This window comes from Mobula birostris, chromosome 9, assembly GCF_030028105.1.
Source record: "Mobula birostris isolate sMobBir1 chromosome 9, sMobBir1.hap1, whole genome shotgun sequence".
Lineage (NCBI taxonomy): Eukaryota > Metazoa > Chordata > Chondrichthyes > Myliobatiformes > Myliobatidae > Mobula > Mobula birostris.
In genome coordinates, this window is record NC_092378.1 from 148,972,900 (window position 1) to 148,988,550 (window position 15,651).

A 15,651-nucleotide genomic window follows, 5' to 3' on the forward strand; every position below is an offset into this window, starting at 1 on the left:
TCTGACTGGATATTTACATTAACACACGTGTAGAAGTGTATCTAATAAAGTGGCTGCTAATTACACATTAATGCTGTTGAATATACGAATGGTTAGTTCAGAAATATACAGCTGCAAGGCAGCAGATGTTTGAATCAGAGTCTTCCACTTGTGCGGAAGACTTTGGGTGTAAACCCCGAGGAAAAATTCAGAGCTGGAGTCCCTAAGGCAAGTCATGGAGTTCAATGCTAGCTGGCAACTCCTGCGACACTGCTGGTGTCAAACCGTATCGGTCTCTGCCGTTTTTTTGGCTCCATTAGCTGCATGTAGAGGGGGCCTGCATGGGCCTGGAGCCTGGTGTACTGCCCTGGCTTGTGAACACAACATAGACAGCTGCGATGCAACATCCATGATCCTTAGCTTTGCAATTTGTAATATTGCAATTTTATTGACTTGTTGAGGGAAGACTGTCAAAACACATACTCTTGGTCATTGTCTTATAAATTAAATTAAATCCCATGACAGTTACGTAATCACAGATTCCTAGCTCTCTGTTTAAATGCGTGGACTATACAGAAGAGAGTGTACTAAAAGTAATGAAATCTCAAATGAGAGAATCTGCAGATGCTGGATATCCAAACCACACACACAAAACGCTAGAGGAGCTCAGCAGGCCAGGCAGCATCTATGGAAAAAAAGTACAGTTGACGTTTCGGGCCGAGACCCTTCAGCAGGACTGTGTGTTGAGTGTATTAAAAGTAATGCATAGGCTTTTTGTAGCCTGCTTAATTGCGCTCTTTGTAAACCCTCTGTTATTTTGACAAGAATAATGCACAAAACAGCAATATTCTACTTTCCTTTTCACCCTGTAATGCAGTGCGAAATATGAAAAAATCTCTACAGTTAAATGACTTTTATTGATATTCCCCCCACATCACTCTTTCTCTACAATGCGCTGTTGTTTCGTGCACTTGGAACTTGGTGTGGAAAATCCTCCCTCGACAAACCTGCCCCAATAAATTCCTTAAATTCAAATTCATGCCCCAGCGTGCGACAGAGTATCTGAAGACACATTGCAGTCCTGCAGAACTTGTTTATAACTGTGCCTGTGTATGCAGACGGTTGGATAGCTGGAGATTGTTTTAATGTCAGCTATAAAGATTTTCATTTGTTACGTTTGAGCAAACAGTTACTGAACCGTAGCAGTCATCAAAACTGGGATGGATGCCCGTCCTGGCTGGTGATGGATTGGAATATCAACTAACATTTCATGCATCCCTGTATGCTGGAACAGCCCGTAACGGCATTCATTATTCTGCGGTATCATTTAACTTCTTTTGAAATCCTAAATAATTTTACAAAATTTAAGATGGACTTGGACAGAAACTAGAACGCTATTGCACAGATATGGGCTCTTTGACTCTCTAGCAAGTGCCGATGTATTATTCACCCTAGTCCCATGGTGTGCAGCTGGACAACAGCCGTCTACCCCTCCCGTCCAGGTACTTATCCAAATTCCTCTAATGTTGACGTCAAACCTGGATCCACACTTGCACAGGCAGCGTGTTCCACACTCACACCCTCCTCTGAAGAAGCTCATGTTCCCTTAAAACATTTCACTTTTCACCCTTAACCCATGACCTCTAGTGCTAGCTCCCCCAACTTCAGTGGAAAAAGCCTGCCTGCATTTACCCTGTCTATACCCCTCATAATTTTATATAACTCTCTCAAATCTCCCCTGAGTCTTCTACGCTCCAGGGAATGAACTATTCAATCTTTCTCAATAATCTGTGGTATTAGAACATGCAGATACCACAGATCTGAAATAAAAATAGAAAGTGCCAGGGATACTCCGCAGGCCGGTTACCATCTGTGGTGAGAGAACAGAATTAACCCTTTAAGACTGATCTTTTTATCAGCACTAAAGAGAGTTATAGAAACCCAAGAACACAAGAGGTTCCACAAACGCTAGAAGACTTGAGCAACACACACAGAATGCTGAAGGAACTCAGCAAGTCAGATGGATGGAAGAAAAATGGAGAATTGTGTGGAAGGGAAGGGGTAGATTGATCTTGGAGTATGATAGAAGGTTGGCTCAATGTTGTGAGCCGAATAACCTGTACTGCGTTCTATGTTCTCTGTCAGGCAGCACCTTTACAGTCAACGCTTTGGGCTGAGACCACTTCATCAGGACTGGAAAGAAGGGGGCGGAAGCAAGATGGTTACATTGAATGAGAACTCCCTCAAGGGAACATGTTCTGACTTGAGTATTGATATCCTGTGCTTAGGTCGTAAATCCCATAGAAATGCTTTGATAGTGAATATCTCCAATATTAGCAGTCAGAAGCTTTTAATTAAAAATGCAGTTTTTTAAACATCCCCCCCAAAAAAACGCTTCAAGCTTAAAAGTCAGAAGCAGTTAAATCAACAAATGCATTACCTGAAATGTACCCCTTTCCCTGCCAGCTGTCACTTTCCATTGAAATGAATGGAGTCACTGGACATGTTGCAGGTGTAATCTTGTACAGGTTTAGCAGGCACGCTTCCCAGTGGGAAAATATCTGGAAATCAGTGGGATTTTCCCACATTCTCACATTGCAATTGACTTAGCAGCATTGATCAGTCTTGCGGACACTTGGGGCTTCTGGGTTCGTGCATGGCTGGAAGGAGAAAAAAGTAAGGTTAGCTTTATTTGTCACATGTACATCGAGAACAGTGAAATGAATCGTTTGCGTTGATAACCAACACTGTCTGAGGATTGTGGTGTGGGCAACCTGCTAATGTCACCACGCTTCTGCTGCCAGCATAGCATGTGTTCCTGGATTCTGGTTACTCTTTTTATTTTGCTGTTTCTGAGCGGTTTGATCAGGGCAATTGATACGGACTGGGGCTCTTCGGTGAATAGTAGCCCTCTGGCCAGTGTTGGCTAGCAGCTTGGCGCTGAACTGAACTAAACCGAGTACTACTGGTTTGATATTTGGTATTCTACATATTGTTCACTTCCTTTTTGCTGTTTGCACAATTTGTTTTTTTTTTCACACGTTGGGTGTTGGATGTTTTCTTGAACAAATTCAATGGTGTTTCTTTGTTTCATGGCTCCTGTGGGAGGATGAAACTCAGATTTGTATTCTGTATACGAACTTTGATAATAAATGTACTTTGAATCTTGAATTTACATGTCTTTGGATTGCGGGAGGAAACTGGAGTACCCGGAGAAATGCATATGGTCACTGGGAGAACGTACAAACTCCTTACGGGCAGTGGCAGGTATTACCCTGATTGGTGATAGCTGGCGTCATGGAGCATTGTGTCAACCGCTAAGCTGTCATGCTGCCCCTTTCTTAAGTTGCTGAAACTCCTCATTGTTACAAAGGCACGTAATTGCTGGCTGTCCTGCACTGTATTTTGGGCCATAATGGCTGCTGTCCTGTGGCACAGGAATGGGGTATGGATTTGAACGATATAGTTGGCACCCTCGTGTCCCTAAAATAGGGAAATGTTTAAGTCAAATGGCAATGGTATGAACTCTACACATTTCATTGTTTATGCTAGTTTGGATCTTGATTACTTCAGGAGAAACATGGACCAGTACAGCACAGGAACAGCCCCCTCAGCCCACAGTGTTGTGCTGAACCCAAATAAATTTGCAATCAAACTAATCTCTTCTGCCTACATAATGTCCATATCCTTCCACTTTCCTCATATTCATGTGCTTATCTGATCATCTCTTAAAAGTCCTGAATGTGTTTGCCTCTACCACCACCCCAGGCAATGTATTCCAGACACCCGCAACTCTTTGCTCCCTTCACACCTTAAATGGTTGCCCTCTGGTAAAACTGTTTCCGATTTAATTATTTCACATTAATGGAGAGAAGCGAGGAGAATGTGGTTGAGAGGGGTAGCATATCTCTGAATGGCCTATTTCTATGTCATACTTCTAATCCTATGTCTTAGTGTCTTATATTTCCTTTACTGCCTAATTATATTGGGGGAGCTTTCCTCTAACAGTGAGTGTCTTCATCTGGTCAATGGTGACCACTGTGCAAGTCCATCCCATCCAGGAAAGGAAATCTGTTGTCCTTACCTGGTCTGTCCTCTTATGATCCCAGGCCTTGGCAATGTGCTTGAATGTTAATTATCCTCTGAAACAGGACAGCAGGCTGCTCAGTGCAGGGAGTCACGATCAGAATCAGGCTTATTATCATTGACATATGTCATGTTTTGTGGCAGCATTATAATGCAAGACTGTGTAAATATATATATATATTTGTGTATTACTTGTTCGTTATGTGCCATGCTGTATGACGTGAGCGATTATGCTCTTTCTGTGATCGTGATTGTTCTTGGCAAATTTTTCTACAGAAGTGGTTTGCTATTGCCTTCTGGGCAGTGTCTTTACAAGACTGGAAACCCCAGCCATTATCAATACTCTTTAGAGATTGTCTGCCTGGTGTCAGTGGTCATATAACCAGGATTTGTGATCTGCAACAGCTGCTCATCCACCGCCTGCTCCCGTGGCTTCACATGACCCTGATCAGGGGTGGAGGGGGGCTAAGCATGCACTATATCTTGCCCAAGGGTGACCTGCAGGCTAATGGAGGAAAGGAACACCTTGTACCTCCTTTGGTGGAGACATATCTCCATTGTATGTGTGTGTGTGTGTATATATATGGTGGTTGGCATCCGTCCGTCCCGAAGGACAATGGGTGGTGATGATCATCATCACAAGGTATGGAGATCCTGAGATGCCCAGTCATCAAGATTCCCCTCTTGGCCTCACCAATGTAGTCCAAAGGAAAGCTTATGAAGCGATACATTTGGCAGCAGCTTAGCTGCAGGAGCTGCTGGAAGGACATTCAATGCCTTTAGGGGCTCCACTCTGGATTTGCTGAGGCTTCCCACAAGGCAGTGGGGCGATATACCCATGGCTGGGGATTTGGTTCACGAGCACCAGGGTGTGTCCACACACCGGTGGGCCTGTGTGCTATGTGTGTAGGGGCCAGAACTCCTCCCTGTCCTCTGTAGTCCTGAGTCCGAAAGGAGTTCAGTTTCTGTGTCCCCAGTGAGGAGGCACTATATGAGGCTTGCTGTTGGAGAGGCTATGTACTAGCAGGGAGAGACATACATGTATATAAAATAATTAGTGCAAAAAGAGAACAAAAATTGTGAGGTGGTGTTCATGGGTACATGGTCCATTCAGAAATCTGATGGCAGATGGGAAGAAGCTGTTCCTAAAATGTTCAGTGTGGGTCTTCGGGCTCGTGTATCTCCTCTCTTATGGTAGCAATGAGAAGAGGGGATGCCCTGCATGGTGGGGGTTCTTAATGGTGGATGCCGCCTTCTTGGGGGAATTGCCTTTTGAAGTTGTCTTCGACGCTGGAGAGGCTAGTGCCCATGACGGAGCTGACAACCCTGTGCAGTTTTTGTTTCCATCCAGCGCAGAGGCCCGTCCGTACCGGATGGGGACGATCAGCTAGAATGCTGTCAATCACACATCTGTAGAAACAGGCGTGTGTCTTTGGTGACATACCAAGTCTCCTCAACCAGCGAGAGGAGAGTCTTCACCCACAGTGCTCACAAACTGTGGGGGGATCGAATATAAAAAGTTGTGCATAGTTGAGTGGCTCAGCAAGGTTAGAACTGTCCAAACTGAAACACCCTTGGCAGCACAATATGCTTTTGTGTTTCCTTAGCTGCGACTTGGAGGTAAACAATGGTCCCATAAAAATTACTTTGTTTACTTAGATAGGTGTCACTGAAAGTCAGGCACCTTCTTCAGAGTGAAACCTTCCTGATCATGCTGAATGGCCCAATTCTGCTGCTGTGTCTTATGGTTTTATGGTCTTAAGTCACTTTCCACTCCTCTCTTATCGAAATAAAGGGAGCTACATCTAACCAACGTTAACCCACGGGAGACTGAAGTTCAAATATTTGTCGGCTTTAAGTGATCAGGTATGCTTCCATAAGAGCACCTCCACTCCGTCTGCCAAAACAGACTGGATCTCCCGGTAGCCACCCACTTCAACTCTGCTTCCCACTCCCATTCAGATATGTCCGTACATGGCCTCCTCTACTGCCATGATGAGGCTAAACTCATGTTGGAGGAGCAACACCTCATATACCGTCTAGGTAGTCTCCAGCCCCTTGGTATGAACATAGAATTCTCCAACTTCCGGTAATGCCCTCCCCCTCCGTTCCTCTATCCCTATTTCGCTGTGCCCCCTCCTCCAGCTGCCTATCACCACCCTCATGGTTCTGCCTCCTTCTTCTACTACCCATTGTTTTCCTGCCTATCACCTCCCTGCTTCCCCTCCCCCACCCCTTTGTCTTTCACATTACTGGTTTTTCAACTGAACCTACCAGCCTTCTTCCAACCCTCCCCCCACCTTCTTCCTTCAGTCCTGATGAAGGGTTCCGGCCCGAAACGTCGACTCATTGTTTCCACTGCTGCTGCCTGACCTGCTGAGTTCCTCCAGCGTGTTGTGAGTGATGCTTCCATAAGACACAGGAGCAGAATTGGCCATTCAGCCCACTGAGTCTGCTCTGCCATCCCATCGTGGTTGACTTAGTTTCCCTCTCAACCCCATTCTTCTGCCTTCTCCTGGTATCCTTTGGAGTCATTACGAATAAAGGGTTCTGCAAATATTTGGCCTCGTCTGTGGCAATGAATTCAGAGATTTACTAGGCGTAACACTTCCAGCACCACTGGCTGTAAGGAGTTTCCTTGTTCTCCCCGTGACTGCATGGATTTCCTCCGGGTTCTCTGATTTCCTCCCACAACCCAGAGACATATGGGTTAGGGTTAGTAAGTTGTGGGCTGCTACGTTGGAACACTTGTGGGCTGCCTCCAGCCTATTCTCGATGCAAATTATGGATTTTACTGCATGTTTCATGTACACGTGAAAATAAAGCTAACTTTTGTCTTTAATCTTCATCTCTGGCTGAAGGAATTCCTCCTCATCTCTGTTCTAAAAGGGCATCCTTCTATTCTAAGGCTGTGCCCTCTGGTCCTGGACTCTCCTGCTGTTGAAAATACCCTGTCTACCTCAGCTCCATCTCGGCCATTCAATATTTGGTAGGTTTAAATGAGATCCCTCCCTCATTCCTCTTAATTCCAGTGAGTCATAGAAAAGTACAGCAAAGAAACAGGCTCTTCGGCCTGTCTAGTCCATGCCAAACCGTTTAAACTGCCTGCTCCCATCGACCTGTGTCCGGACCATAGCCATCCATATCCCTATATCCAAGCTTCACTTAACCATTGAAATCGAGTTTGCATGTACCACTTGTGCTGGCAGTTCGTTCCACACTGTCACAACCTTGTGAGTGAAGAAGTTTCCCCTCATGGTCCCTTTAAACTTTCCACCTTCCACCCTTAACCTATGAGCTCTAGTCGTAGTCCTATCTGACCTCAGTGGGGAAAAAGCTTGCTTGCATTTACCCAATCTATATCCCTCATAATTTTGTGTACAAAATGTTGAACCTATTCAGATTCATTTATTTATCATGTATACATCGAAACATATGGTGAAATGTGTCATTTGCATCAACAACCAACATGACCGAAAGATGTACCCAGCAAGTGTCACCAAATGACTTCTGGCTGGCCTTCAGACTTTGATCTTCGATATCGATCCCAGATCCCACTGATGATGGGACCCTGAATTCCAGCTCTCAAACGACAGACTAGTTGATAATGGGCTTCTGAACTCCAGGCCACGAACTCTGGACTCACCGATGATGGGACCTCATACTCCAGGCCTCAAACTTTGTACTCGCTGATGACAGGACACTGAACTCCAGGCCTTGAACTCTGTACAAGACCCCAAACTCCAGGTCTTGAACTATGGACTCGATAAAGTTGAGACCCCAAGCTTTGAACTTCAAACTCACAGGTAATGGGATCCTGAGCTCCAGGTGTCAAACTCTGGGCTCGCTGATGACAGAACCCTGAACACCAGGCCTTGAAGCTGATGACAGGATTCCGAACGTCAGGCCTTGAACTCTTGACTTGCTGGACCTTTTCCACTGGGTCTGCAGTTTCCGTAAGACATACGAGCAGGATAAGGCCATACGGCCCATCGAGTCCGCTCCGCCATTCGATCGTGGCTTATTTATTATTGCTTTCCCTGCCTAGAAAGATGGCTGCGGGGTAGGACAGCAGCATGAAACTGTATTCTTTGAAGTGTGGCAATGGCATCTCTGAGTTCAGCTCATGTACCTTTGCCTGAGTTTTGGGATGTGCTCTGCTACTCAATTCCGGTACAATAACTCATAAACTCCCTACGTAAGATTTTGACAATTGTTTGGAAGTTCAGATGCGCTAACACCAGCGTACTGGAGGAGGCCAATATGAACAGCATCTCCACCACGATCAAGGAACACCAACTGCAATGGATAGATCATGTCATCACATCTCCCCGAACAGATCCTTTACTCCCAGTTGAATGAAGGTCCCCTGGTGAGCAAAGGAAATGTTTCAAAAGTAACATCAAAATCAGCCTGAAGAAATTCAACGTTACACCTAAAATCTGGGAAGACGTTTCACTCAGTAGTTATACCTGGAGGAAATCTGTTCAGAAAGGAGTTACTGTACACGAGAGGGACCTCTGCTGTGCCACAGAGAACAAGTGGCAGCTACGAAAGAAAAGACAGATAAAACAAAAGATCGAGCCACAGACCCCACTTACACTTGCCCTTTCGGCACTGGAATATGTGGATCCTGGATCAGCCTCTACAGCCACCTGAGGACCCATCGATATCCAACCTTTTAGGACAACATCATACTCGACTGGAGTACTTGTGTCACCACTACACAGGTGGTGTAAGAGCTCAATTTCCCTGCACTAGAGGCCAGCTGGATTTTACACTGAGCGAAGTGGGTGTTTCCCAGAACCGAGCCCTTCTTGGAAGCTTCTCCTGAGGCTATGAGCACATTCGGGCCACGAGCTCCTTCCAGGCACATGTGCAGCGCCAGAATTACTATAAGAGGTTATTGTTTTGGAAAGAATTACTCACACTCAGAGTCAGAATTGAAATCAGGTTTATTATCATAGTCATATGTCATGAAACTTGTCGCAGTAGTACAGTGCAATACATAAAATATACTATTAATTACAATTGTTCGTTCTTCATGTGCCATGTCATACGATGTGGGCAATCATAGTCTATGACCATGGCAAATTTTTCTGCGTAGTGGTTGGCCATTGCCTTCTTCTGGGCAGTGACTTTACAAGACGGGTGACCCCAGTCATTATCAATACTCTTCAGAGATTGTCTGTCTGGTGTCGGTGGTCACATAACCAGGACTTGTGTTGTGCACCAGCTGCTCGTACGACCATTCAACACCTGCTCCCAGTTTCTGCACCTCGCTCAAGGGTGACCTGCGGGCTAATGGAGGGAAGGAGCACCTTACACCTCCTTTGTTAGAGACGTATCTCCATCATGCTGCTATATATATAGTAAAGGCATCCGTTAGTCTTGCGTGACCATGGATCTGCGCTTGGATTGGAAAGTCTTCACTCTCCAGGGCGCAGGCCTGGGCAAGGTTGTATGGAAGACCAGCAGTTGCCCATGCTGCAAGTCTCCCCTCTCCACGACGCCGATGTTGTCCAAGGGAAGGGCATTAGGACCCATACAACTTGGCACCAGTGTCGTCGCAGAGCAATTGTAATTAAGTGCCTTGCTCAAGGACACAACACGTTCCCTCGGCTAGGGCTCGAACTCACGACCTTCAGGTCGCTAGTCCAGTGCCTTAACCACTTGGCCATGTGCGTGCGCGTTTTCTCTCTCTCTCTCTCTCTCTCTCTCTCTCTCTCTCTATATGTGTGTGTATATATATATATAAAAGAAATGAATAGTGTAAATATAGAACAGAAATAGTGAGGAAGTATTCATGGGTTTATACACATTGTATACTTGTGTTTTCTCCCTCCTTTGGAGCTCCTGTATATGTGTCAGATACATCCACTGTTAGTCCAATGCCTCTTTTCATGTGCTGTTTTGCAGAAAAGTACTTTATCAAACTTGATTCAGAAGAGTGAAGGGGTTCTTAGCCAGGGGGTGGTGAACCTGTGGAATTCATTGCCACAGACACTGTAGAGCACACATCGTTGGGTATATTTAAAGCAGAGGTTGATAGATTCTTAATTAGTAAAGGTGTTGAAGGTTGTGGTTCTTGATCAGGAAGGGCATTGAAGGCTTAGGGGAGAGGTAGGAGAACGGAGTAGAGAGGGATAATAAATCAGTCGTGATGGAATAGTGGAGCAGACTCTGGGACAAATGGCCTAATTCTGCTCCAATGCCTTATGGTCTTAAAAGATACTTACTATGGTTTAGTGACATCGTTAAATGTTAGAACCGGACCTCTATGTTTCATGGATGCTGCTGCTTACTGGATGAACAGTAATAATAGGCGGGTGATGTGGTCAAATGATGGAAGTGGGCATTAATTCCTTTTAGTACAGAGATGAGGAGGAGTTTCTTTAGTAGAGGTGGTGAACAGAAGCATATTCTTTGGCCCATCTAGTCCTTGCCAAACTATTCATCTGCTGAGTCTCATTGATCTGCACCCATACTTTATGGTCTCATGGTTTTTCGATTTCTGGGCTGTTTTGGGGAAACAATTGTGGATTTTGAGTGTGTTATCTCAGTGCTGTGATTTCCTAGGCAAATACCAAAGGAAAAGACCACAGACCACAAGATACAGAAGCAGAATGAGGCCATTTGGCCCATCGAGTCTGCTCTGCCATTTCATTTTGGCTGATCCATTTTTTTCTCTCAGCCCCAATATCCTGCCTTCTCCCTGTATCCCTTCATGCCCTGACCTGCATACCCCTCCCATCCACGTACCTATCCAAATTTCTCTTAAGTGTTGAAATCGAACCTGCATCCACCCCTTCCACTGGCAGCTTATCCTTACTCTCTCTGAGTGAAGAAGTTCCCCCTCATGGTCTCCTTAAACATTTCACCTTTCACCCTTATCCCATGACCTCTAGTTCTGGACTTGCCCAACCTCAGTGGAAAAGCCTGCTTGCATTTACCCTATCTATATCCCTCACAATTTCATAATTTTGTATCTACTGTAAATCTCCACATGTCCATTGCCCATCATTGCTGCCAGTAGATTCAGTGTGGCTGGGCTGCACGAACCTGTTTCGTAGCAGGCACTTTGGAGAGCAAACAGGATCAGTGGGATGGCTGGTCTCGTTTTCTCCTCACACTCATCCACACCAGGCAGAGGAGACACCAGAGAAACGTTTGGAACCTTTTCAGTGTACATCAAAGTGCTGTTCAGATTTTCCTGCAGAACTGTGTCAGAATTCCAGCACTTCTAGGGAATCCTACTCCCGAGTAGCCAGAGGATGGTGAATCTGTGGAATTCATTGCCACAGGTAGTTATGGAGGCCAAGTGATTAGGTATGTTTAAAGCAGAGGTTGATAGCTTCTTGATTACTAAGGGCATCAGTGGTTACTGGGAGAAGGAATGAGGTTGAGAGAGAAAATAAATCAGGCATGATTGAATGGCAGTAGACTCAATGGGCTGAAATACCTGAATGGCCTAATTTTGCTCCTATACTTTATGGTCTCATGGTTTTTCGATTTCTGGGCTGTTTTGGGGAAACAATTGTGGATTTTGAGTGTGTTATCTCAGTGCTGTGATTTCCTAGGCAAATACCAAAGGAAAAGACCACAGACCACAAGATACAGAAGCAGAATGAGGCCATTTGGCCCATCGAGTCTGCTCTGCCATTTCATTTTGGCTGATCCATTTTTTTCTCTCAGCCCCAATATCCTGCCTTCTCCCTGTATCCCTTCATGCCCTGACCAATCAAGAATCTATCAACCTTTACCTTAAATATACATAAAGAAGACCTCCACAGATACACTACTCTCTGGCTAAAGAAATTCCTAAAGAAAAGCTATAGATACTGATTTTAGAGACAGAAAGCATCCTTTCCTGAGGATGATCTGGGGGAGGTTTTTTCAGACTGTAATTTAAGTCTGGTCCAAAACCCTTGAGCTATAATTGGAGATAGTGCATTGTCAAAAAGAACAGCAAAGTGACATTTAAATCCTTTTCGCTATCTGCCTAAATGGCAAGAAGGTTGTGGTGTTCTCATTTCTCGATGATTTCTATGCAGATATATGGCTTTAGCTCCGTTATACCATCTATCTTCTCTTTGTTGATGGTGTTTTGAAATTCCTTTGTTAAAAACGACGGGAGAAGATGTTTCATTGGAGAACTCTTGGTATGGTGGCCAATGTATTCAGCCAGCGAGAGGTGCCGAAGGCAGGCAGAAAGATTTGGAAGCATGGAGTAGCTTTCCAACTGATTGATGAATCCAGAGTGACTTTGAATCATTAGAGTAAGAAGAAAAGACTTGAATGTAAAATAAAACATCTAAAGGACTGAACAAGAGTATGGCTATTGAGTGTATATTTGTGGTCTTCTGCTGCTGTACCCCATTCACTTCAAGGTTCAATATGTTGCGTATTCAGAGATGCTCTTCTGCACACCTCTTTTGTAACGTGTGGTTATTTGAGTTACTGTTGCCTTCCTGTCAGCTTGAACCAGTCTGGCCATTCTCCTCTGATCTACCTCATTAACAAGGTGTTTTCAACCACAGAATTGCTGCTCACTGCATTTTTCTCTTGTTTTCTCACACCGGTCTTTGCAAACTGTAGAGACTGTTATGCGTGAAAATCACTGGAGTTCTGTGTGTGTTGCTGTTCTGCACACCACTGTTGTAACGCGTGGTTATTTGAGTGTCACCTTCCTGTCAGTTTGGACCAGTCTGGCCATTCTCCCCAAACTCGCTCATTAAAAAGACATTTTCGTATCATTCTCTGTAAAGTCTACAGACTGTTGTGCATGAAAATCCAGAAGATATTCTCAAACCACCCTGTCTAGCACCAGCAATTATTCCACAGTCAAAGTCACTTAGATCACAATTCTTCCCCATTCTGATGTTTGATCTGAGCAACAACTGAACTCCTTGACCATGTCTGCATGCTTTTATGCATTGAGTTGCTGCCATGTGATTAAGACCTTAAGATATAGGAGCAGAATTGGGCCATTTGGCCCATCAAGTCTGCTCCGCCATTCAATCATGGCTGATCCTTTTTTCCCTCCTCCTCAACCCCATTTTCTGGCCTTCTCCCCGTAACCTTTGATGCCATGTCCAATCAAGAACCTATCAATCTCTGCCTTAAATACACCCAATGACCTGGCCTCCACAGCTGCATGTGGCAACAAGTTCCACAAATTCACCACCCTCTGGTTAAAGAAATTTCTCTGCATCTCTGTTTTGAATGGATGCCCCTCTATCCTGAGGCTGTGCCCTCTTGACCGAGACTCTCCCACCATGAGAAGCATCCTTTCCACATCTACTCTGTCTAGTCCTTGGTTGGTTATCTATTTGCATTAATGAGCAGGTGTCCGTAACAAAGTGTCCACTGAGTGTACAACAGAAGAAGTTGTGAGTTCATCCACTCTGGTCAACAAAAAGAGACTTGCTTAAGTGCTGACCGATTGTTATATGTTGATGTTTGAAGGGAATTAGGTATCCTTGTACAGAGGTAACAGGACCTAACAGCATGGGAGTGGATTTCTATTACTGTGCCAGTGACTCAGGTTCAGTTCCATTGCTGTCTGTAAGAAGTTTGTACATTCTCTCTATACCGTGGTTCAGTGTTCAATTCTGGTGCCGTTCTGTAAAGTGTTTCTGTTCCCCCTCCCCATGGAATGCACGGGTGCTTTGGTTTCCTCTGGCAGTCCAAAGACGTGCCGGGTAGATTAATTGGTCATTGCAAATTGTTCCGTGATTAGGTTAGGGTTCAAAGGTTCAATGGTTCAATTTAATATCAGAGAATGTACACAGTATACAAGCTGAAATCCTTTCTCTTCGCAGACATTCGCGAATCAGAGAGAGGGAAAACGTCCCCGATCAGAGTTGTGGGGTTGTTGTGGTGAAGTGGTTCGAAGGGCCAGAATGGCCTGCTCCATGCTGTATCACTAAATGAATAAAGTGACTTTACCATCAAGGGGCAAAGGTTTGCAGGTCCTGACAGTTCCAATCAAAATCCTGAAATACGAATTTAAAAAATTAGGATTAGATGTGAAACAGTGTTAGGTACTTCAGTCTCTGTGGCTGCAGATTAGTAGCTCCAATTGGGAGTATTTCATGATTCCTGTGGGAGCTACGCACAAAAAAATTGCCCCTCTCTGGATCCTTTATCTTCTTAGTGAAGGTGGCATACTTCATTCAGGACCCACACCACCTGGGACTTGCTCTCTTCTTATTACCGCCATTGGGGAGGAGGTACAGGAGCTTGGAAAACAGTACTTGGTAGTAATTGGGATTGCTAGTAATTGTAATTGGTAGTAATTTTTAAGTTGTTGCATTGTACTACTGTGGCAAAAAATGCATTTCACGTCAAATGCAAAAGCCTCAGGCACATATCTATAACTAGGGTGCTTAAGACAGCAACGGTGGTGGAGGTGGATACGGTAGGGTCTTCTAAGAGACATTTAGGTAGGTACATGGAGCTTAGTAAAATAGAGGGCTATAGGTAAGCCTAGTAATTCCTAAGGTAGGGACATGTTTGGCACAACTTTGTGGGCCGAAGGGCCTGTATTGTGCTGTAGGTTTTCTATGTTCTATGTTCTAAGACTTTTGCACAGTACTGTATTTGTCAACATGGAGCGGACAGTGCGCTTGTAAATCTTGCGGGAGCAAACGATGTTGGGAATGGCGAGGGTGGAGCATCATGGGAGGGGCGTGGGACAGGTGGCAGAGAAGTAGTGCCAGGGACGGGCGGGGGGGGGGTGTAGTACTGGGTGCAGACACACCCAGCCCTGAGACACCAGGAGCCATTTGATTCCAAACATTTGGTTTATTGATCATTACAGAATGTCTCTGTGGTGCTTCCCACTCCCTCCCCTCTCCCTTTCTCGTTTCTCAACCATGATTCCCCTCTCCCTGTCCCCTCCCCATTCTCAGTCCACAATAGAGACTCCTATCAGAATCAGGTTTATCATCACTCACATATGTCATGAAATTTGTTTTTTTTTGTGGCAGCAGTACAATGCAATACATAAAATTACTCCAGTACTGTGCAGAGTCTTAGGTACATATATATATATATATATATATATATGTGTGTGTGTGTGTGTGCGCGCGCACACCCAAGACTTTTGCACAGTACTGTATATGAGCAGAATTAGGCTATTTGGCCCATCAGGTCAGCTCCTTCTTTCCATCATGGCTGATTTATGATCCCTTGCAATCCCCATTCTCCTGTTTTCTCCCCATAACCTTTGACGTCCTGACTAGTGAAGAACAATTAGGTTCACACACAACTGACTAGTTCGATATGTGATAGTCCCAAATCTGTATTCCCACTGTCTGTGGGAAGAAGAATGAACATAGAAAGGAAAACCAGAGGGAAAAAAAATCCGTGAAAAAGTGTTTTCAGTACTTTTCCAAATACGCTTTGATGACAAATTTCTCCTCTGTGTGCTTAGAATTCATATTTTGTTGATGTTGAAGCAGGGTTATAAGATCTGAATGCTTTCTCTGTGTATAAAAAAATGTCTTGAGGGTTCAAAGGAAATTGTCTTTATAATTTGATTTGAGCCAAGCACTCAAAGCGACTTTGTTCAAACTTTTC

The 15,651-nt window shown here is 44.7% G+C and overlaps 1 protein-coding gene across 1 annotated transcript in view; it reads left to right on the forward strand.

Annotated features, from left to right (window-relative positions):
• The window catches only part of LOC140202453 (platelet-derived growth factor subunit A-like), a 78,187-nt gene that overhangs the window by 25,179 nt on the left and 37,357 nt on the right, over nt 1–15,651 (forward strand). The gene's annotated exons all lie outside the window — the stretch shown is intronic.